The sequence below is a fragment of the Lissotriton helveticus genome (assembly GCF_964261635.1).
Source record: "Lissotriton helveticus chromosome 1_1 unlocalized genomic scaffold, aLisHel1.1 SUPER_1_unloc_13, whole genome shotgun sequence".
NCBI lineage: Eukaryota > Metazoa > Chordata > Amphibia > Caudata > Salamandridae > Lissotriton > Lissotriton helveticus.
Genome location: NW_027611652.1, coordinates 906,913 through 929,261, shown reverse-complemented (window position 1 = coordinate 929,261; position 22,349 = coordinate 906,913). Strand labels below are relative to the sequence as shown.

Sequence of the window (22,349 nt, the reverse complement as noted above, 5' to 3'; positions counted from 1 at the left end):
TATACAGTCAGTCATGCACCTACTAAATCCTTCATCCAGACACTTATACATCCACTCATTCTTCAATATGTAAGACATATTTTAACTTTACAGAAGCATACAGTCACTGGATGTTGTCATCAGTGATGTCATCAGTGATGTCATTTGAGATGTCATCAGTGATGTCATCAGTGATGTCACTGACCATGTCATGAATGATGTAATATGTGACATCATCAGCAGTGGATTGCAGGTGCGCGATATATAGTTAGTGCAACTAACTATATATGGAATTTCAATGGTTTTGTGTGAGTAAAATAAGGTTTTCTAAATGCTATTTCCTAACTATATATGGTCTATAACCTATGGTTTTTTCAGTGAATTTTCAAGGTTTTGTAAATGCTAATTCCTAACTATATATGGTCTATAACCTATGGTTTTTTCTGTGAATTTCATTGGTTTTTTAACAGCTAATATCTGTAGCTGTAAAATGTATTCTTCTTTAAATCCAAAAATATATTTTATATGTTTATGAATAATTTTTTTTTAAAATATTTTTTTTTCTTCGTTCCCGCTTCGCGAATCGGGAAGCTTCCCGTTAGCTGACCTTGATGCCGCGAAATAGACCGCGAGCCGGTAAACGTTTCTTTACCGCAAGTGCCGCGTTAGAAAACAACATCGTGACGCCTCCCGTCCGCATGACGTTTCACGTTGTCGCGTGATACGTCATATGACGTGCTACGTTAGCGAACTGGTACGCGAAGCGAGTCGCAAAGCGCAGGTTTCTGGAAGCAAACCGGGAGGCCCTGCAAAGCGCTTAACGTAAACACAGCAAGTCATGTGACTTGGTAATAACACTTTTCATTGGTTCATTTCACTTTTGGTTTCCTAATGATGTAAGACTAGGTCATATAATCTAAAATGAACACTTTTGATTGGTTGAGAACTCTTGTTTTTCCCAAATGATGAAAATCCCTCCTTCTTTCCTCACTCTGACTTTCATCATTGTGAGAGAAAGACCCTTTGTGATCACTGAGCAATGGCTTCTTTAGTAGCTTCAGCTGGTGCTTCCCCACCACCTCCACCACATCCAAGGAAGAGTGGACCACCTGCTCAAGTTGTAATTCAACAAGAAGAAGAAGAAGAGGAACAGGAGGACGAGCACGAAGAGAGGCAGTTTTTGCCTGAGCAGCCCAAGACGTCTCACCGGAAAGAAAACTTCATTTGGCAATTTTTTAAAATTCCCAAAGGTCAGAAAAAAGTAAATGCAAGATACGTAACTTGCCTTATATGTCAAGATAGACTGTCCAGAGGGACCGACAAAAAATACAGTTTCGGAAACTACACAATGCATCGCCATATGACTAGGTGGCATCCTAACAACTACAGTGCTGCACAGTTTCGGAACGACCTAGATAATCTCCCTATTATGGCCAGAAGATCTGTTGTACCGGAAGTAACGGGACCAGAGGGCAGGGAGATGGTGCCAAATATACAAATGAGATTTGGTGAAGTAAAACACACCTGCGTATTTTGCGATGGATTCATTTCCTACGGAGAAAGAAGCATCACTCTGATCAACAGAGCTATTGACTATCATATGCAAGTTTGTCCGAAACGCCCAAAATAATAAATACTTCTTTTTTTTGTTTTGTTGCTCCTGTTGAGCCCTTTACAATGAATCGTTTTCATTGCCCCCTCCAAGAAAAACCCAAAAAAATATAAAACTGTTCCGAAAAATTCAAAAACAGTAAAAAAATGTTCAGAAAAATAAAAAAAAAAGTTCTTTTCAGAACTACCTCCCCGTTATTAAAAAATTGGTACAATATTTGGAACTGTGCCAACCTCTATTTCTCTTAGTTCGCTTCCTAGTTCGCTCGCTGGTACGCGAACTGGAAGCGAACCAAAAACAGTAAGTATAAGGGAAGGAAACACACACTTATGTTAAAAGAAAGACAGCTATAGGGGAGTAAACTAGAGATACTATTACCCATAATCCACTACTGATGATGTCACATATTACATCATTCATGACATGCTCAGTGACATCATCAGCAGAGGATTGCGGGTTTTTTGGCAACATGCCTTATCCACGGTTTAATAACGCTGCCTTTTGCTTTATATAAGTTTTCAAATTGTATGAAATATATACCAATAGGTCTTTATGAACCTTTAGGTAGTGCTTTTGTTCATGAGGTCTGGTCGCTTCCATACACATACAGATGTTTCAAAGATGATCAAGAAGTTTATCTGAATGGAGAGGAATGCACTGAGACGCCAGATCATTCACTAATGTGTAGGCACATACAGTTACACGATTCATGCAACAAACACCGACCAAATATGGCTTGCGTGTTGCAAGGCACGCCAGTTCCTGCTATCATCCCCACGTTCAAGTTGTTGGAAAATGGTAGTTATTTGATGCTCAATAATGAAGATTGTTCTGAGTTAATTAAAAAGTATTCCTTTTATCGTAACAGTAAGTGAACGGGTTATTTGCTGCAGAAATGTTCTATTTCCTCCCACACATGAACATAGGGAGTTTTCAATCTGGCCACAAATACCAACCTTGGGACACGTTTCAACGGCATGACAAGAATAAGAGCTCTTTTGTCTCAGAGAGAGGTGGCCTTGAGTTCGGCCCGTGAAACTTTCGTACTTCACATAGCGAACACCCGTACACAGGTTTGCCTTTCAATTTCAGCAACATGTTTCCGACTATCTTTAACGCATCCTCCACAAAATCCCTGGCACACTTTTTTAAAGTTGTTACCAGTGGTCTCGTGACTTCATTTGAGAAAATCTTTGGAGTCATCCCTGCTCCCTTTCATTCCATTTTCTCCACTCTGCTTCGTGGATTGCATTTTTACTTGCATTACCAGCGGACGCTCTTGTGCTTTTTTACATTTTTAAATATGGATGTCCCTCCTATGCAACCTCCGACCCTGCAGCTGCTGACACTGTTCCGCAATCGCATGCTAGAATATTATGGCACAATGCCGTTGGCGATATTAAGCACGGCATATGGATTATCTTTTCGGTTCTCCTACTTCACCTGTGTCCAGCCTGTATTTCACTGCCTGACCTGTGATTTCGATTGGGCCATTGATTTGTGTCTCTGCGGACCGGTTTCTCCTGACGTCGACTTTAATCAGCTGATGACTCCTATCATTACTCACGAGTTGATTTGTCCTGGCGAAAGGATTATGGCTGTGGCATTGATGCATGGACTACTTGGTCCCTGGAATTTACTGGCGGCAGCACAGTCTTTCTTGGAACACAGCTTTCTTGAAAACCCACCGAGCTGTCCTCTGATGGTGATAGAGGATCCGGTGCTGGGAGAGCACGTATGTTCTTTTCCGCTTTTAAATTGGATGGCTGAACTGTTTTCGGATGAAGACGGTGACTTCCTATTGGAGGCTGTTGCAGCTTATTTTGCATACACAGTTATGTCATAGACCTTTTTCATGTTTCATATGCTGAGTACTAGCATTTCATTGACAATTCATTGACTTATTTGTCAAGTTTTTATTATTTACCTTGCCTATTGGCTTAAGACTCGATAAAGTACTTGGCTGTTTTATTTTTCTTTAGCATTGAATTTTCCTAGTTTTTAATGCTTTACCTTGCGGACCGTCCACATATAAACTTGCAATCTGCTCTCATGAGATGGCACTTCTATTATCTTATTCAGTTCGTTTCCGGATCATGAGGAGGTGTCATCTAGGTCCTGGATATCTTTACACCGTGTTAAGTTAGCATGGGCTCATTACCGGTTTAAACGCCATTTTTCCTTTTTTGCAACTTCTGCACACGACACTTAGTTGTTGCTTTAGCTTTCCACCTAGTAGTTCATCGTGGTTTACATGAGAATAATATGTTATTGGTCTACTATCTGCTTTACTTGTTAAACTATATCTGTACAGCGAGTGCTAAAGTTTCAAGAACAACACGATACAGAATTGTTATGAGGTCTGATCTCCACGACTTCATACTCATAACATAAGTGCAACTTCTGCCAATTCTGGGCATGAGGCGGGTTTTATATTGCTTTGCCGAACACACATACACAACAGTTGATGCGGTTCACATGAAGAGAGAGCTGGTGTATGCTGATGTGATTCCTTCAAATGTAAGACACTAAAGTATGGACACGCCCTAAACCAACACAAAGAGACCTTCTTAGCAAATAATATAATATGTGTATTAGGGAGGGTGAGATATAAGCAGCCGCGGGCCGTGGAGGGAGTTACGATGGGGCAGGGAGGCGGGGAGGGGGAGAAGCAGGGTGGAGCCCTCTCTACCTTGCCCCTCCCCCTCCCCGCCTCCCTGCCCCACCGTAACTCCCTCCACGGCCCGCGGCTGCTTATAAGTGTTGCTAACTCTTATTCATTTACAGCATGTTAACATACTGTCACCATTCGCTTTTTATGTACTAGTAACTATGCTGGTAATTTTGCTACTGATAATATGTGTACTTGTATTCTCCACCCTGCTTCTCCCCCTCCCCGCCTCCCTGCCTCACCGTAACTCCCTCCACGGCCCGCGGCTGCTTATAAGTGTTGCTAACTCTTATTCATTTACAGCATGTTAACATACTATCACCATTCACTTTTTATGTACTAGTAACTATGCTGGTAATTTTGCTACTGATAATATGTGTACTTTTATTATCTAAGGTACTACGCCTGAGAAGACGGCATTAGTAAATAAACATTTCAAATACACATGTGTTCTTCTTAACTCCATGTTCTGGTTTCTAAGAAATATATAACGACCGACTGTTCATGAGTTCCACGTATCCTGAGGTACTATAAGTTCATATTCTGGATTGTCTAAACATTGAGAGTTTGTTATATCCAATGTGACACTGTACCTAGCTTGCTAAATAGTTTTTGATTACTAACGTGAGTTTTGGGACACCCTAATTCGCCGAGGTTCCAATCCTCTGTCCACAGTTCTGTGTGAGAACAGAAACCCTGCGACAAGGGCACCCCCGACCCTTGCTGGAGCTTCATCACACTTGCGATACAACTCCAGCAATGCGCCACCTTTACGGCACAGATACATCACGCATCTGTGCTGTTTTTGCCCCATGATGCGCCGCATTGTAAATGCAGCACACCATAGGTGACGGAACAGCGGCACAGAATGACTAACACATCCCTGGTGATGCGCCAGTCATCATAAATCTATCCCTATGCTTCTTATCTTGTTAGAGATGAACCGCCATATGTATCATAAAAGTTATTTGCATTTCCTAAATAGCGAACTTTAAGGAATAAATAGCGATTCTTTACCATTCCTAGTTTGCGATGAGCTATTTGCTAATTAGCCGAATGTAGCCCAATGAAGCCCAATGTAGCCCAATGTAGCCCAAAGATGGCCGCCAGACACACAAAAAAACAAATGTAGCCCAAATATCAGCCAGATGTAGCCCAACTATAGCCCAGTGACAGAATGACCAATCAGCTTCGCAAACCTCCGTTACGCGAAGCGGAGCGCTGTTACAGATATATATCTTTTTTTGAACGTTAATTTCTCAAAATCCACTGGAGCACATATATTGAGACCTAGCAAAGGCACATCGGGCTACCAGTCCCTAATATTTTGCCAAGTTTCGTGCAAATCCATTCAGCCGTTCAATTATTATTTTTATTATTTTTTTTTGCCCCGCGGGGCCCTTTTAAAACCTCCACATCAAACCTAGGGGGTCAGCGAGGATCTACTATGCCCCCTTATAGTTATTTCCCCCTTTGTTTTGACCTCCTCTTGTCTCTCGATCCTACCGAGAGACAAGATGGCGGCCGCTACGGACTGTTTGGAATGTTGACAGACGCCGGAGAACCAATCAGCTTCGCTTCACAAAGCTCCGTTGCGCGAAAAGTCCGCGAACCAGAGCGCTAACCGGTCCGCTGTTACAGATATATATCTTTTTTTAAACGTTAATTTCTCAAAATCCACTGGAGCACATATATTGAGACCTACAAAAGGCACATCGGGCTACCAGTCCCTACAATTTTGCCAAGTTTCGTGCAAATCCATTCAGCCGTTCGGGCTAAAAGTGAGGCCAACCGCCCTATGGAAAACTCAATGTTAAAAACACGTTTTGGGACCCCCCTTTTTTCTCGGCCCCCACTGGACGAACCCCCCCCAAATTTTCAAGGGCTGCTCAGAAACAAAATGTGCCATTTTCCTGAAAATTTCAGCCGATTCCGTCCACAAACGCCAAAGTTATTAGACATAGAATTTTCAAAAAACCCATAGAGAAAAAATCCTAACTATATATACCTACTGGCGACCGCCAGTAGGTAATATATATATATATATATATATATATATATATATATATATCACAAAGTTTTGTCCCCAAAATGAGTCCGCACTCCTAAATCAGGTTGGTTACTTTCCATTTATTACTCCACTTCAAGCGGGCATCTTAGTCCAATTTGCACTCTCCTCTATTACTGCCGATGCGTTTCGGAGAAACATTCTCCTTCTTCCAAGGCAATTGGGTAAATTGAAGCGCCACAGAATGCCCCTTCCTCATGGACAGCCACACAAACAGCATACCAGTTTCACCTCCGTAATTCAAACGCCATTTATTTGAATTGTGACACCCTGAGTGGGTGTGATTTACAATGAATTGGAGCAGCTTTCCACGATCCAGGCAGACCGTTGAGTTAATTCAATAAGCAATGCGCTTTTGCGCTTTCGGAAAGGCTCACTACACTCCCCGTCCTCCGGGTCGATGCAGCTCCCGATCAACTTCAGAAGTAGGTAGTTACAGCTAGAACCTAGTTTCCATAGGAAAAGCATTTTTCATTTTCCCAATAACTTTGGCGCCGAATGACAAATCTTCTTGAAAGTTTCAAAACTTGTGGCTACGGTCAGCTCCTATCCTGAAGGTTTCAGTGAGATTTGCTAAGCGGGGGCCGAGAAAAAATGGGGGTCCCTAAACGTGTTTTTTCCATAGGAAAGTTTAGACACGGCTACAGCCCGAACTGCTTAATGAAATTACACGAAATTTGGCAAATAGGTAGCACTTTTTTCAGAAAGAACACTTATTCTTAAATGGTGTGAATCCGTTCAGTGGTTGCTGAGAAAATCAAAAAATAAAAGTTTCGATATATAGAAGTGCGTTGGATCCGCGCACCCTCCCGACCACAAGCTTTATTCTAATTGGCTGTCAACACTCCAATACAGGAAGTGTTGGCAGCCAAGAAAACAGAAAAACAAATGCAAAATACAAGAAGAGGGGGCAGGGTAGATGCACCCTGACCCCCTAGCCCTGCTCAGGGGGTCCCACAAGGACCGCCAAGGCCAAAAAAAGGCATGTTTTATCGGCGAGATTCGCGCACCCAGCGCAAATTTTGCCCCCCCCCCAAAAAAAACGAAGCGCCGGCTCCCACGCTTTGTTATTATTTAGCCCCTGGGTGGGCCAAGTCCCGGGGGCATGCAATATTGTAATTGCCATCATGACACTGACAGCCTATGGTTAATACTGGGTGAGGGTGCTTCTTCTTACCAGGCACTGATAGCTTAGGGCCCGCTGCAGTGCCGCCCCTACCGCAGCCATGACACTGACATCCAAGGGTCAGTACTGAGTGAGGCCACTGGCGGCTGCAGTCGGGTGCTGGATTCATAGGGTAAACCTTGGGCGAAGGCACTGCTGCAGCTCACACACTGCCCAGGTAGGGGGTAGTAATGGGTGTGTGCCTTGCTGAAGGCCAGGCACTAGGAGCATAGGGGTCAGTACAGGGCTAGGGCATTGGTGCAGCACAGATACTAGCAGGGTATTGTTCGTGCAGGGTGAGGGCACGTCTGCGCTCAGAACACTGGCTGCCCGGGTACATTTTTGGGAGAGTTCATAGCAGTATCGAGGGCATGGACTGGGGAGAGGAGCAATGCACCGAAGAAAGTTTGAGAACTGTGATAAGATGGGCGTGTAGTTAAAAGCAGACTGGTTTGTATCCAGTCTTGAGACAACATCTGTTCAAGTGTTTTATGAAACTCCCTGAGATAGTGCATAGAGGGTCCTCTCCTCACTGACTGTGGCTTACACCTGGGGGATGGGGTGGGGGAGGGAGGTGGGTAGGAGCACACCTGGACAGGGTTTTGTGCTCCTTTTTGCATGTGAGTGTGTGTAAATTCTGCATGCATTCTTCATTGTACAGGTGTTTGCCCATTTGTGTGTCCGAGTTTATTTGCTAGTGCGTGTGCATTTGTGAGTCTATCTATATTCGTATTTTGGAATGTGTGCATGTGAGGTGTGTGTGTACACGTGTGTATGATTTTAAATGTTTGCGATCTGTTTGTGAGTGTGTCTGAGTTTTTGCATCTTTGCTTGTGTGTGTCGCACATGTCTGTGCTTGCGTACGTACCATGTATGTGTTTGTATCGTGGTACATGTATTTGCTTCTGTGCGTGCGTGCTTATGGCTGCTGCACTTGTTTGTGACTGGATGGTATGCCCTAGTTGTGCTGTAATCTCTGCAGACACTTCACACCCGGCTGCTCTTTGCCTGGCAGACACACACTGTACACCGATCCCCACTCGACATCTCTGCGGTGTATTTATGAAGGACGAGTTATTTTAGGCACATCCCTTAACAGTGGATCACTTCACTGTTGTTAAAAAACACAGCGTTGTTAAAACATCAGCAGGCGTCAATAACAATGACTAATAATGAATAATGAACGCTCCAGACAGAAAGAAAGGACTTGTGGCGTGGACCACACGGTCAGCAGCGCTAGAAACTCGATAAATACTTATTTTCTAATGGCACCCACAGGGCAGTTTCTGAGGGGGCCCTCGCGGTTATTTTGGGAAGCAAAGGGGTCATCTGGTTGTGTAGTGTTTTTGTGAACCTATATATGCAGATGCATCGGATGAGCCATGATATTCGACCAGGTGGATTGCGCCTGGATGCCACACCTAAGGTTATAGCGATACATAAAACCTACAAAATATTCTGCTGAAGACAACTGATCTCCGGAGCATGGCGTACAGCGGCCTGGAAGCAGGGGCGGGTGTGGGGGCATTTAGGGCAGTATGAGAGTAAATGGGGAGACGTGGGAGCAGAGAAGCAAAAATTGCAGCGCACAGGTAGCTTAAAGGGTAAGGCTGGTCGTGTAGAGGCTGGCCAAGCAGGAAAGAAGCATGTACTGGATCTGTGCCTACTGGACTAAGAGGGGAGTTAATCCACACCTCAGAGAGCACTGTGGCAGGTCCTAGGTGCCTTAATGACCTGTTACCATATCATGTGATCTGAGAACACAGAAACTGCTGGAAAAGCAGTAGGCCCAGAACACACGGGCAGGCCTGGTGATATAGGGACAGACCTTTGGGAACAGGGCAAGAAGGCCTGTCAGTTCACAGGGAGTTCTGGGAACCACAATACAGCTTGCAGCACAAGGATGGCCTGACGAAATAATAGAGGCCAAGTGCCCCACTGGTCAGCCCTGAAGCCCAGGGGAGGCCTGGCAGCAAGTGAGCCTTCCTGTTAGCAGAAAGTGCACAGCTCCTATCCAGTGTACAGACACTTGCCTTGGCTGTTCACTTTCCTCTAATTGTTGTTCACTATTCCTCTAATTGCTGTTCACTATTCCTCTAATTCTGTTCACCTATTCCTCTAATTGCTGTTCACTATTCCTCTAATTACTGTACACTATTCCTCAAATTGCTCTTCAATAGTCCTCTTATTGCTGTACAGGACTTCTTTATTTGTTCACCATTCCTCTAAATACTGTACATTATTCCTCTAATTGCTGTTCACTATTCCTCTAATTGCTGTTCACTATTTCTCTAAATCCTGTTCACTATTCCTCTAATTTCTGTACACTATTCCTCTAATTGCTGTTCACTATTCCTCTAATTGCTGTTCACTATTCCTCTCATTTCTGTTCACTATTCCTCTAATTGCTGTTCACTATTCCTCTAATTGCTCTTCACTAGTTCTCTTATTGCTGTACAGGACTTCTCTAATTGTTGTTCACTATTCCTCTAATTGCTGTTCACTATTCCTCTAATTTCTGTACACTATTCCTCTAATTGCTGTTCACTATTCCTCTAATTGTTGTTCACTATTCCTCTAATTGTTGTTCACTATTCCTCTAATTGTTGTTCACTATTCCTCTAATTGCTGTTCACTATTCCTCTAATTGCTGTTCACTATTCATCTAATTGCTGTTCACTATTCATCTAATTGTTGTCCACTGTTCCTCTAATTGCTGTTCACTATTCCTCTAATTCTGTTCACCTATTCCTCTAATTGCTGTTCACTATTCCTCTAATTACTGTACACTATTCCTCAAATTGCTCTTCAATAGTCCTCTTATTGCTATACAGGACTTCTTTATTTGTTCACCATTCCTCTAAATACTGTACATTATTCCTCTAATTGCTGTTCACTATTCCTCTAATTGCTGTTCACTATTTCTCTAAATCATGTTCACTATTCCTCTAATTTCTGTACACTATTCCTCTAATTGCTGTTCACTCTTCCTCTAATTGCTGTTCACTATTCCTCTCATTTCTGTTCACTATTCCTCTAATTGCTGTTCACTATTCCTCTAATTGCTCTTCACTAGTTCTCTTATTGCTGTACAGGACTTCTCTAATTGTTGTTCACTATTCCTCTAATTGCTGTTCACTATTCCTCTAATTTCTGTACACTATTCCTCTAATTGCTGTTCACTATTCCTCTAATTGTTGTTCACTATTCCTCTAATTGTTGTTCACTATTCCTCTAATTGTTGTTCACTATTCCTCTAATTGCTGTTCACTATTCCTCTAATTGCTGTTCACTATTCATCTCATTGCTGTTCACTATTCATCTAATTGTTGTCCACTGTTCCTCTAATTGCTGTTCACTATACCTCTAATTTCTGTACACTATTCCTCTAATTGCTCTTCACTAGTTCTCTTATTGCTGTACAGGACCTCTCTAATTGTTGTTCACTATTCCTCTAATTGTTGTTCACTATTCCTCTAATTGTTGTTCACTATTCCTCTAATTGCTGTTCACTATTCCTCTAATTGCTGTTCACTATTCATCTAATTGCTGTTCACTATTCATCTAATTGTTGTCCACTGTTCCTCTAATTGCTGTTCACTATTCCTCTAATTCTGTTCACCTATTCCTCTAATTGCTGTTCACTATTCCTCTAATTACTGTACACTATTCCTCAAATTGCTCTTCAATAGTCCTCTTATTGCTGTACAGGACTTCTTTATTTGTTCACCATTCCTCTAAATACTGTACATTATTCCTCTAATTGCTGTTCACTATTCCTCTAATTGCTGTTCACTATTTCTCTAAATCCTGTTCACTATTCCTCTAATTTCTGTACACTATTCCTCTAATTGCTGTTCACTATTCCTCTAATTGCTGTTCACTATTCCTCTCATTTCTGTTCACTATTCCTCTAATTGCTGTTCACTATTCCTCTAATTGCTCTTCACTAGTTCTCTTATTGCTGTACAGGACTTCTCTAATTGTTGTTCACTATTCCTCTAATTGCTGTTCACTATTCCTCTAATTTCTGTACACTATTCCTCTAATTGCTGTTCACTATTCCTCTAATTGTTGTTCACTATTCCTCTAATTGTTGTTCACTATTCCTCTAATTGCTGTTCACTATTCCTCTAATTGCTGTTCACTATTCATCTAATTGCTGTTCACTATTCATCTAATTTCTGTACACTATTCCTCTAATTGCTCTTCACTAGTTCTCTTATTGCTGTACAGGACCTCTCTAATTGCTGTTCACTATTCCTCTAATTGCTCTTCACTAGTTCTCTTATTGCTGTACAGGACTTCTCTAATTGTTGTTCACTATTCCTCTAATTGCTGTTCACTATTCCTCTAATTTCTGTACACTTTTCCTCTAATTGTTGTTCACTATTCCTATAATTGCTGTTCACTATTCATCTAATTGTTGTCCACTGTTCCTCTAATTGCTGTTCCCTATTCCTCTAATTGCTGTTCACTATTCCTCTAATTGCTGTTCACTATTCCTCTAATTGCTCGCCACTAGTCCTCATATTGCTGTACAGGACTTCCTTAATTGTTGTTCACTATTCCTCTAATTGCTGTTCACTATTCCTCTAATTACTGTTCACTATTCCTCTAATTTCTGTACACTATTCCTCTAATTGCTGTACAGGACTTCTTTAATTGTTCACTATTCCTCTAATTGCTCTTCACTAGTCGTCTTATTGCTGTACAGGACTTCTCTAATTGTTGTTCACTATTCCTCTAATTTCTGTCCACTATTCCTCTAATTGCTCTTCACTAGTCCTCTTATTGCTGTACAGGACTTCTTTAATTGTTCACTATTCCTCTAATTTCTGTACACTATTCCTCTAATTGCTCTTCACTAGTCCTCTTATTGCTGTACAGGACTTCTCTAATTGTTCACTATTCCTCAAATTGCTGTTCACTGCTGCTCTGTTTGTGGTACATCACTTCTCTAATTCGATTAGCTGCAGATCTTTGAATTGGCGCCTCTTGGCACTTTGAAAGGATATCTTGATTATGTCTCTGGCAGCTAGACTGTGACTGTTTTACATTCCTGTGAACTTCAGGCACGAGGAGGGTGCTCACAAGTGTGACGAGGTCCGTTGATGCGTGGTTCAAGAATGCGATTTAAACATGCAATCCAACAGTTTCTTTGCTCTTTGTTGAATGTTACTCCTCTGATCCCACTAGTGCTCTGTGTGACTTTTTCTCCTCAAAGCCCCCAGAAGACAGTGTTTAAGCGCATCCAGTGGCATTGTTCTGACACTTGCCAGGGATTACACCATGACTGTTAGCCTGGGGTGGCGGGGCCGGCACCTTGCCAGACATGTACACATGGAATCAAAGGCTACTGTTAGTGGCTGTCTCGTTAATTGTGTTTACATGTTCTTGTCACATCCTCCGGAGTAACTTCTGTTTGCATCGCTTTAAGCCGTGGAGGAGCATTTTTTAAGGGGCAGAGGGGGGAGGTTGAGGCAGTTACCTGCTCCAGCACAAACAAACCAGCGTTTCCTGTGCTGTGAAGAGGTGTCAATAGTTGTACAAAAGGCTGGACAGACTTCAAAGCACTTTACACTCTTATGGTATTCCTCTATGGGTGTCTGCTTGTGCATGCGTATAAACATACAGAGGGCATGCGCATACACTAACACACTCAGCACCCACACCTGTACAGAAACAAACATGCACACAGAAAGATATGAGTGTAAATACACACCCACACGTATTTACCTTAGACGCACCAGCGCGTGCATGGCCGTAGAACTCTGGTGGCCCTACGTCGAGTTAAGGGGGTTATGGTTTGCTTCATTCCTTTGCTTTGTTCATGTTACAACCGAATAACTAACAGCGCAGCAGTGTGATGGGCAGTAAACACGCTACACTCCAGTCTTTTGTTTCTGTGCCTTTATGACTTTCTAGACATGCAAGCGCTTGACACATTATTAAGAAATCTGGCAGAGAGTTAGAAGTTTGGCAGCTACAAGTTTAATTTTTAGTGAAGCCCCACCACTGCATCTGGACTGTGAAGCACGGTGTATTCTGGGACTGGTAGTCCCCAAAACTAACGTTATGCTGAATCAATCCGGAGCAGGTGAGCCCGCCACCACTTGGAGGAGGAGCTTAAAAGGAATCCCTGGGTGGGTTAACGCTGCTAACGGACTAGGCATCTGAAGAAGGCATTAGCTGAAACCGGTAGTGCCAATGTCCTTTTAATAAACAAATAGTTACCTGCCAAACTTCGCTGTTGTCTCTAGTCTTCTTCGCCACGGAGGGGTAAAGTCTTCTGAAGAGTGGAGGGATTGACTTTTCATATATATATATATATATATTTACTAAAAAAAAACATAGGTTTCAGGCATGTTATAGTTAGAAATTAGCATTTAAAAAAAACTTTGAAATTCACTGAAAAAACCATAGGGTTCAGGCACGTTATAGTTAGAAATTAGAATTTAAAAAACCTTAAAGGTTTCAGGGGCGTTATAGTTAGTTGGACATTTCACTCGTACAAAACCAGTGAAATTCCCTCGTTATAGGTTTTTCAGCTAGCTATAACTCGCGCCCCCGCAATGCACTGCTGAGGACGTCACATATTATATCAATCATGACATGGTCAGTGACATCACTGATGACATCATCCAGTGACTGTGTGTTTCCGTAAAGTTTAAATATGTTTAATATATATATATGTAGGGAAAGGCGTATTGAAGAATGAATGGGTGTATGAGTGTCTGAATGGATGATTTAGTAGGTGCGTGACTGACTCTATAAGTGAGTGATTAAACGTATCTTACTGAATACATGGGTTAGTGACTAAACTGTGTGAATGTCTGTATCCGTCTGGACCTGCCTGGGCCGACTGCACAGGCACTATCTTTTGCTTTTCTCTGCCAAATCCATATATTTTGGAGAGACATGGGAAAGAGAGAGGCTGTGTATTAAGACATTGTAATGTTGAGAGCAGCGGGCCTATATCAGGCTTTAGAGGCTGCTGCTGCCCCTTGTGTTCAAAGGAGATCTCTACATTCCAATGTTCTAAGCTTTTTCCTGCGAAGGTTTGAGTCCAAATTCCAGCTCTTGAGTCGCCGTCCTTTGGGGCTTTCAAGACACCGACCCTCCACATTATCCCTTTAGATAATTTATAAATAAAAAGCGGCAACACATTGATGCCTTGTTTAAAAAAATGTTTCTAAGGCTACGTATGAGTATAAATCCAACAAAGGAGGGCGGCACCCGTTCTTGGATCAAACAGTGGCCGGATTCTAATTGTAGATTCTGTGGATGGCCTCAGGAAACTCTTGTACATAGTTGATTAATCTTAGACCTTATTTTCTGATGAGTGGTGTGAGATCTGCACGTCCGGCATTAATCATGTCATTATCCGGTGAATCGGTTCCACTACTATGTCAACTGGTAAAAAGGTTGAAAAAGGTTTAATATAGGGCAGATTCCCTCTAATTCTATGTCCTTGTAGCAATTAATTTTAACGTTTTTTAAATTTCATTAATTAAATATTTTTGCTACAATGGTATTAATTTGAAATGTAATAACAGCCCGTTTACCATCGCAGCCAACTGATGTACTTTCTGCACATTAGCACTTTTGAAAAGATGGCAAATGAATGCTTATTGGTTGATAATATTCCTTTGTGATATTCATGGAAATAGTATGCAAAGCACTCCGTCACTTTAAAATGTATTTATGGCATTGTTTTGTATTATGTGAAAAGAAGATCTCTTGTTTTAAATGTAAATGTGTTTAATTTTGGTGAATTAAGATGCTGTGTTTTATTTTGGTGAATTAACATGTTGTTATTGAAATGATTGTAATTAATCAAGCAATAAAGACTATATATACTCACATTGATGCATTGTTGCCTGTATCTTCTTTCTCTTTTCACTCTCTGTATCTCGGTTTATGTCTCTCCAACTTCAGTATTTGACTCCCTCCTTACACTATTCTTGTTGCTATCAGACTTCCGATGACAACCTGATGGAACATGTTGGGTGCCTAGTGCAGGTCAGGTTCCTTATCAGGTCAGGATGCACTGGGTTGTGAGCACTTGCCTCCTGTTCCTTTACAATTGGTGCATTTCTCTCCTCCTCTACACCACGTGATACTATCCTCCCTATGTCTGTTCTTTCTGCATCTCTTCTCTCTGTATCTGACTTCCACCTCTTTACGTCCTCCCATCATGACCTTTTCTGTCTTCTTTGCCACTTTAGGGGTCATTACTGGGTACTTGTGGTGAGAGTGGAAGATAGTCTATTTTTTCTCTTGTTCCTCTGTTTGTTTTGTGTTTTTTCTTTTCTTGCCCTTTTTGGTTTCCTTTAAGGTTGTGATGTTTTTCCTTTGTCAGGTGTTGCAGTGCCTGGGCCCTGTCGGAGGAGTGTGATGAGTTTCAGGCCACAAAGTAAGTCCTTATCATCCCCACAATTTGAAATGGTGAATTCCACTGAGCTAACTAGACACAGCCTCAGTCTATGGTGGCATTTGAAGCAGTGATTACAACAGGCCAATTCCCTTGTTCAATTAAATTGCCCTTTCATAGATCACTGGAAAAAAATAATAAATGAACACTTCCAGTGTGCAGTGTTTCAATTTCAGTTTATTGTTTATTGTTATTAGTTAATAAAAACTGTCACAATACAAGTTAGATGCATATAAAAAAAATTATAATCCATTTTCATTAAAACATTGATAAATATTGGTGCAACACAAAATAATATCATGGATTTGTTAAAATAGAACGTTATTAAAATGCATTAAATTCATAATTGTTGGGACACTTCACCAGATTATTAGTGTAGAGTATGCATCGGTAAGAAGAGACAGAAATTCGGTAGTTCTAGATATCGTCATCCTGCTATTGTTTTATCATCATATCGATGTCTTATAATCTTGCGTCTGGACAGGATCCTTGTTTTGTTGAATACTACTTACAATCCTGTTTTACTGCTTTATCATGAGGTTGTAAAAACTTCAGTTTACAATTTAGCTGGGGATCTGTGGAGTCCAGACTTCTCATAATGGCTGTTCTACACGTACGAATCCCTCGCTCGTTAAATAAGCGCTTTAAAAGTACTCGACGTGCATTGTTCAGTTTTGGACATATACAGACCAAATGCACAAAGTCCTCGCCTGGGGCATCTCATAGTCTGCGCATTTTTGATCCTTTATATCGCCAAAGTGGTTTGTCTGACAGAGACGGTAGATCACCTAGGCGCATGGCCAATAGATTTTTCTTAAGATGCACCAGATAGATTAGCTGAAGGTAAGTTGCCGGTAGCAATGGGCTCGCCGTGAAAATATACTTTTATCATCAACTAACGGATTAATTTTTGCCGCTTTATTCATGGCCTGACAAAACGTAGGATGCGACAAGTTCAAGTCCCACAAATAACCCGCATTGGTTAGTTGTAAAGATGAGAACAGATATTTATTGTAACTTGAATTGTCATCGTTGGACACGGCTTCCCATAACGCACTGACTAGAGGGCTAGATTGATTATTTTGTATTTTGTGCATGGTTTTAATGAACTGGTACCTTCTTGCTATGTTTGGCTGTTTTAGTCCAAATTCCAAACGAATCTGGGCTGGGGAGGCATTACAGGGCAAATGAAATACCTGTTTGTATGTTTTGATTTGTAATCTGTCTAACATTTTGGAATCCCTACCATGCATCACCATACTTGCATAGGTTAGAGAGGGAAGCAATTTTGCTTTAATTACAGAGAGAAGTGGTTGGTAGGAGGGACCTCTAGTTTTTTTGGGAGCAAGCTGTATGCGTGTATTAAAGCATTGTTCTTCCTAACCACATACTGCTGATGGGCATGAAAGTTAAAATTTTTTATCAAAATTAAAACCCAATTACTTATAGGTACTGACTTCTTCTATGGTTACATTATCCAGCTTGATCTTTAAAGAGACACAGAGATTGTTCCCAATAAGCATGGATTTTGTTTTAGCAATGTTTATTTCTAATTTGTTAAGTTTTGTATACGCCGCTGTTTCTTTGATCAATCCTTGAAGTCCGATTTCTCGATGACTCAGCAGCACAATGTCATCAGTGTATGCTAGATAGGATATCGTCAGTGGACGTAACCTTGGAGCATGTGAGTTAACTAGATCCAGGTGGGTAGTCAAATCTGCCATAAATAGGTTAAACAGATGTGGAGCTAGCACACACCCTTCCTTAAGACCCCTTGCGTTTGGTATTTTCCTTGATAGTTTGGTCCTGTCCCCTACCTTGATTTGAATCCTTGTTTCAGTATATAATGATTCAATTGCTCTTAAAAAAAATTCTTGTATACCCAACGTCTTAATTTAGCCCATAGGAGGGGTCGATCCACCCGATCAAAAGCATCTTTCAGATCTATAAAGCAGAGTTGTAATTTTTTCTTTAGGCGTTTGCTTTTTTCCGCAATTAGTGCTACTGTTAACATATTAATTGAGGTACCATACCCTTTCCAGAAGCCTGTTTGATGGGGTGGAATCAGATTCTTAGCATTTGACCACTCTATTAGATCTTCCAATATTATTGATGCATAATAGTTTGCTTCAGAGTCAATAAGGGCTATTAATCTGTAATTAGATGGTTTTGTTTTGTCTGCACCCTTAAAGATGGGGTTTATTATAGATCCCCTCCAACCATCTGGAATCATACCTGTATTTTCCACCTCTTTAAATAGTGGCATTATTGGATTGGCCCAATATTTTGGGTCCAATTTAAATATGGCCTGTGGGATGCCATTTGGTCCTGGGGCACTGTCACTTCTTCCTGATTTAATAACATTTTCGACTCAAGTAAGCGTACACAATGTATCATCTAAAGTGGGTACGAGCTCATGATATGGCAATATTTAATCCCGATTTCTAACCCACGTTCAGTAGTTTTCTTAATTTTGTTGTTTTTATTTACTTTCAGCTGTTCTTCGTCAATAAAAAGTTTTTTTAGATACGCAACCCAATCTTCCTCTGTAACATTCGATGATGCTATTACTTTGTGAGTCTTGTTTAAATCATTTATTGTTTTCCAAAATGCTTTGACATTTGATTGTTTGCAATTGTAAACCAACTTTGCCCAGAACTAATCTGTTGTTTTTCTTTTTTCTTACCAAACGTTTTTCTTAAATTCCTTCTTAAGTTGTTTTAACTTGCCCCATGCATCTGGTTGGTTTCCTTGTTTTTTTACCTTCCTTATTTCTCTTCTCAGGCCCTTTTTTAGCTCTTTGATTTTCTGTAATGATGGGTGAATATAGATTTTGGTCCGTCTCAATATTGAATTTGATTTCGGTTTCGTTACTTAAATCACAAATTTGATCCAGGCATTTAATACGGTGGAAGATAATATACTATCCTCCAGTATTGTTTTGGCTTTGCCTGCGAATTCCGGAAGTCGATTAGATGACCAATTCACTAGTTTGTGGGTAGTTACTGTACTTCCCTCATCGATTGTTGGAACGGACTGGAATCTGTCCAGATGTATGTTTATTGCGATTTGCTGAATTGAATGATCGCTATCCGTTGTGCACTTAAATTTAAACGTGCTTAGTTGTTGGATTAGTGGCAAGGAAAGAATAGTATAGTCAATGACAGACCCCAAAGTTGGTCGATAATGTGTTAAACTTGGTGGATTATCATCCAGTGTTCTCCCGTTGATTACTCTCAAACCTAAATGTTCTAGAGTGGTGACCAATTCCTTACCTACTTTATTAGGTTTCCTCCATGGATGGGCCGTTTGATGATTTAACCGACCAAATTTCATTTTTTACTGTTAGCTGGTCGTCTTCGTCTGGTGTAAAAATAAGATGGGTATTGAAATCTCCTGTTATGGCTATTTCCCAATTCGGGGAATTATATCTTACTTTGGATATTTCATGTATTAACTTTTTGAATATTATTGATTTATCTTGAACGTTTGGATGAGCGTAAATGTTGAAGAAAATTAAAGAGATTATCCAGTGATTGCTGCCAAAATTGAGTCTTATTATTTGTATATTATTTGAAGTTGTCGACATTTGTTCTGTTTCTACCTTAATGTTGTTTGATATGTAGACCGATGGACTGCCCTTTGGTCTTCCGAAGCGGTTCGTTTTTACGGCATTCACCTGGTGTAATGTAAATCCCGGCAATTGAATTGAACCTGTCAGCCAGGTTTCTTGCAGTGCTATGATGTCACATAGAGCCCAGATTTCCATTAGAGTCCTATCGGTAAGCTTGGTTATTGCACCTGCAATATTCCAGGAAAATATATTTAGGTTATCAGATTGCAGGGCACATGTTGGTTCCGTAACTGGTCATTTCATATTTACGTTTTTTGATATTAGCGGTGACCAATGCCTATAGTTATGCCTTCTTTCAATTGGAGTTACTGTTTCTGTACCCATGGGTCCTCGAGCATTATGCAAAATCGAATATACAGAAGAATGGGTGCTATTCTTATTATCCCAATGTGCCAATGGAGAGGGGTAACGCAGTGGTGTACATTTTAATTAATGTTATGCCCCATGATTCTAATTGCTCTTTGGCATCAAGAATTTGATTTGCTATTTTTTCTGACTTCCCTGATGTTGCAGTTATCTCTGTCAGTGATTATGTGTGTTTGGCAGAAACTTCACCGATATTAAGTCTGTTTCGATAAAACGTAATGTTCGCACCTCCCCTACAGCTTCAAAATGTTTCCCCTATTTAAGATATCTTGCTTGCCTCTTGACATGTATAGGGGGATTATGTGATTTGCCACCAGTCGCTGGAATCCTTTGTTTCTGTTGGTAAAATCTCTTCAGACAATACTTAATTTATATGATCCTGCATTGGAGTTTTATATTTTATTTGGCCTGTACAATTAGAAGAATTCTTTCTTAATTTTATCATCATTGGGGAGCAGTGTACTGCTTCTTGTACAATGAGGCTCATACTCTGTGTTACTTGCTAATGGGGGACATGTGATCACAATTGTTTTGTCCACCCTAGAAGTTATTATATCAATTCTATATGCTCTACACTGGGTGAATACATCGACTATCAGCTACAACCACTCATGAAGGACCTACCATCATTTATTCGGGACACTAACGATATTCTCCTCAAATTAAACAACATCCCATGGAACAATGACTGTCTACTAGCCACAATTGATGTGGTTAGCCTGCACACCTCAATTCGTCACGATGATGGACTAGAGGCAGTTCATAAATCATTGGCTACTAAATCAGTTCATTTCTTAGAGTCTAATGAGATTATCCTTGAGATGCTTCACTTTTGTCTCACAAACAATGTGTTCACATTTAATTCCAAACACTAACTACAGACCCAAGGCAGTGCAATGGGAGCTAAATTCGCTCCTCCATATGCCTGCATTCTCATAGGGCTTGTTGAAAAATACTGGCTATGGGACGATAAGTTCACAGAGTATACCACCCACATAACCTACTGGGGTAGATACATTGACGATATTTTATGCATCGGCAGGGAACAAAATCCATACTGAAAGAGTTACTACACAAGATCAACACAAACAGATGGAATATTCAAACAACCAATAACATCTCAGCTAGCCTAATAGATTTCTTAGACCTAACCATATATGTGGAAGACAACAAATTGCAAACTAGGACCTTTCGCAAACCTACATCAGCAAAATCCATTCTGGCAGATAGCTGGCACCCACATAAAACCATCGGCAATATTCCTAAAGGGGAATATCAACGCATGAGAAGAAATTGCATCAAACTAGAGGTCTATAAAGAAAGTTAAAACTCTTAACCAAGAGATGTCTCAATCTGGGATGCCCGGAAAAACTCCTGGAGAAGACATCTAAGGATTGCGAAAAACTGTCAAGAGAAGATTTACTCAAACCTAGAGAGGTCACAGAAAACGAGATACCCAATAAGATCCGGTTCCTCACAGATTATCACAACGGACATCATCACATCAGAAAAACTTTGAAGAGACACTGGTACCTCCTAACTAGCAACTCATCACTAACCGACCAAATGGAGGAATATGCCCAAATGGGCTCCAGTAGAGCTAAGAATCTCAAACAAATTCTGTGTGAATCAGAATTCAAGGACAAAAGGACCAAAACAAAGACTAACTTTCTTACCAAGCCCTGTGGATTCTACATCTGCCATGATTGCAATGTGTGCAAACTAGGAGCGAATGAACAAAAGGAATACCAACATGACTCACACACTACCATCCGGATAATGGATTGGATTACCTGTACGTCAACGTATGTAATCTACATCATTATTTGCCCCTGTAACAAAATCTATATCGGGAGCACCATCGGGTCACTCAAAATAAGAATCATGGAACACTACCAGAATATCAACAAAGAAGAGGTGGGCGCGTAACCAAGATGGTCGCGTGAGCACAGGGCTCCCCGGACCCTCGCCACCTCCACCGTCTATCCTGACTTCTATCCTGATTTGGACGACGGGTTGTTACTGGCCCAGCCCTGCTGATCAGTTATCCGTTTACAGAATTTGATTGGACTTTGGGAGCCGAAGATACAGATCTCTGACTTTTTCAGGCCTGCTCCATGGCATTGCCCCGGGCTCTGTTTCTTTGCCAGCCGGACAGTAATTGAACAACAACGGACCGCCCGAGTCACCTCGGCTCGGTCGTCTACTTTCGGTTTCGTTTCTTGCCCGAGGACCTCCTTGATTTAGCTTGAGTGGCCTGTCCCGATCGCCTTCCACTCTACTACTTCTCGGAACTGTGACTTTGGCCTACTTCGGTTCACTGCCTGGCGAGAGGTGCTTATCTCACCCTTCTCATTGATGCTGGAGACTTGGTTGTAGCCATTTTTACCCGGTACCAGGCTTCCCTCCGGGGCTCC

The 22,349-nt window shown here is 41.2% G+C and overlaps 1 protein-coding gene across 1 annotated transcript in view; it reads left to right on the top strand.

Annotated features, from left to right (window-relative positions):
- The window catches only part of LOC144805530 (uncharacterized), an 81,706-nt gene that overhangs the window by 15,979 nt on the left and 43,378 nt on the right, over nucleotides 1–22,349 (top strand). The window contains exon 2 of the mRNA XM_078672065.1: nucleotides 15,861–15,914. The gene's annotated coding sequence lies outside the window, so the exon portion shown is untranslated. The remainder of the gene's footprint in view (nucleotides 1–15,860; nucleotides 15,915–22,349) is intronic.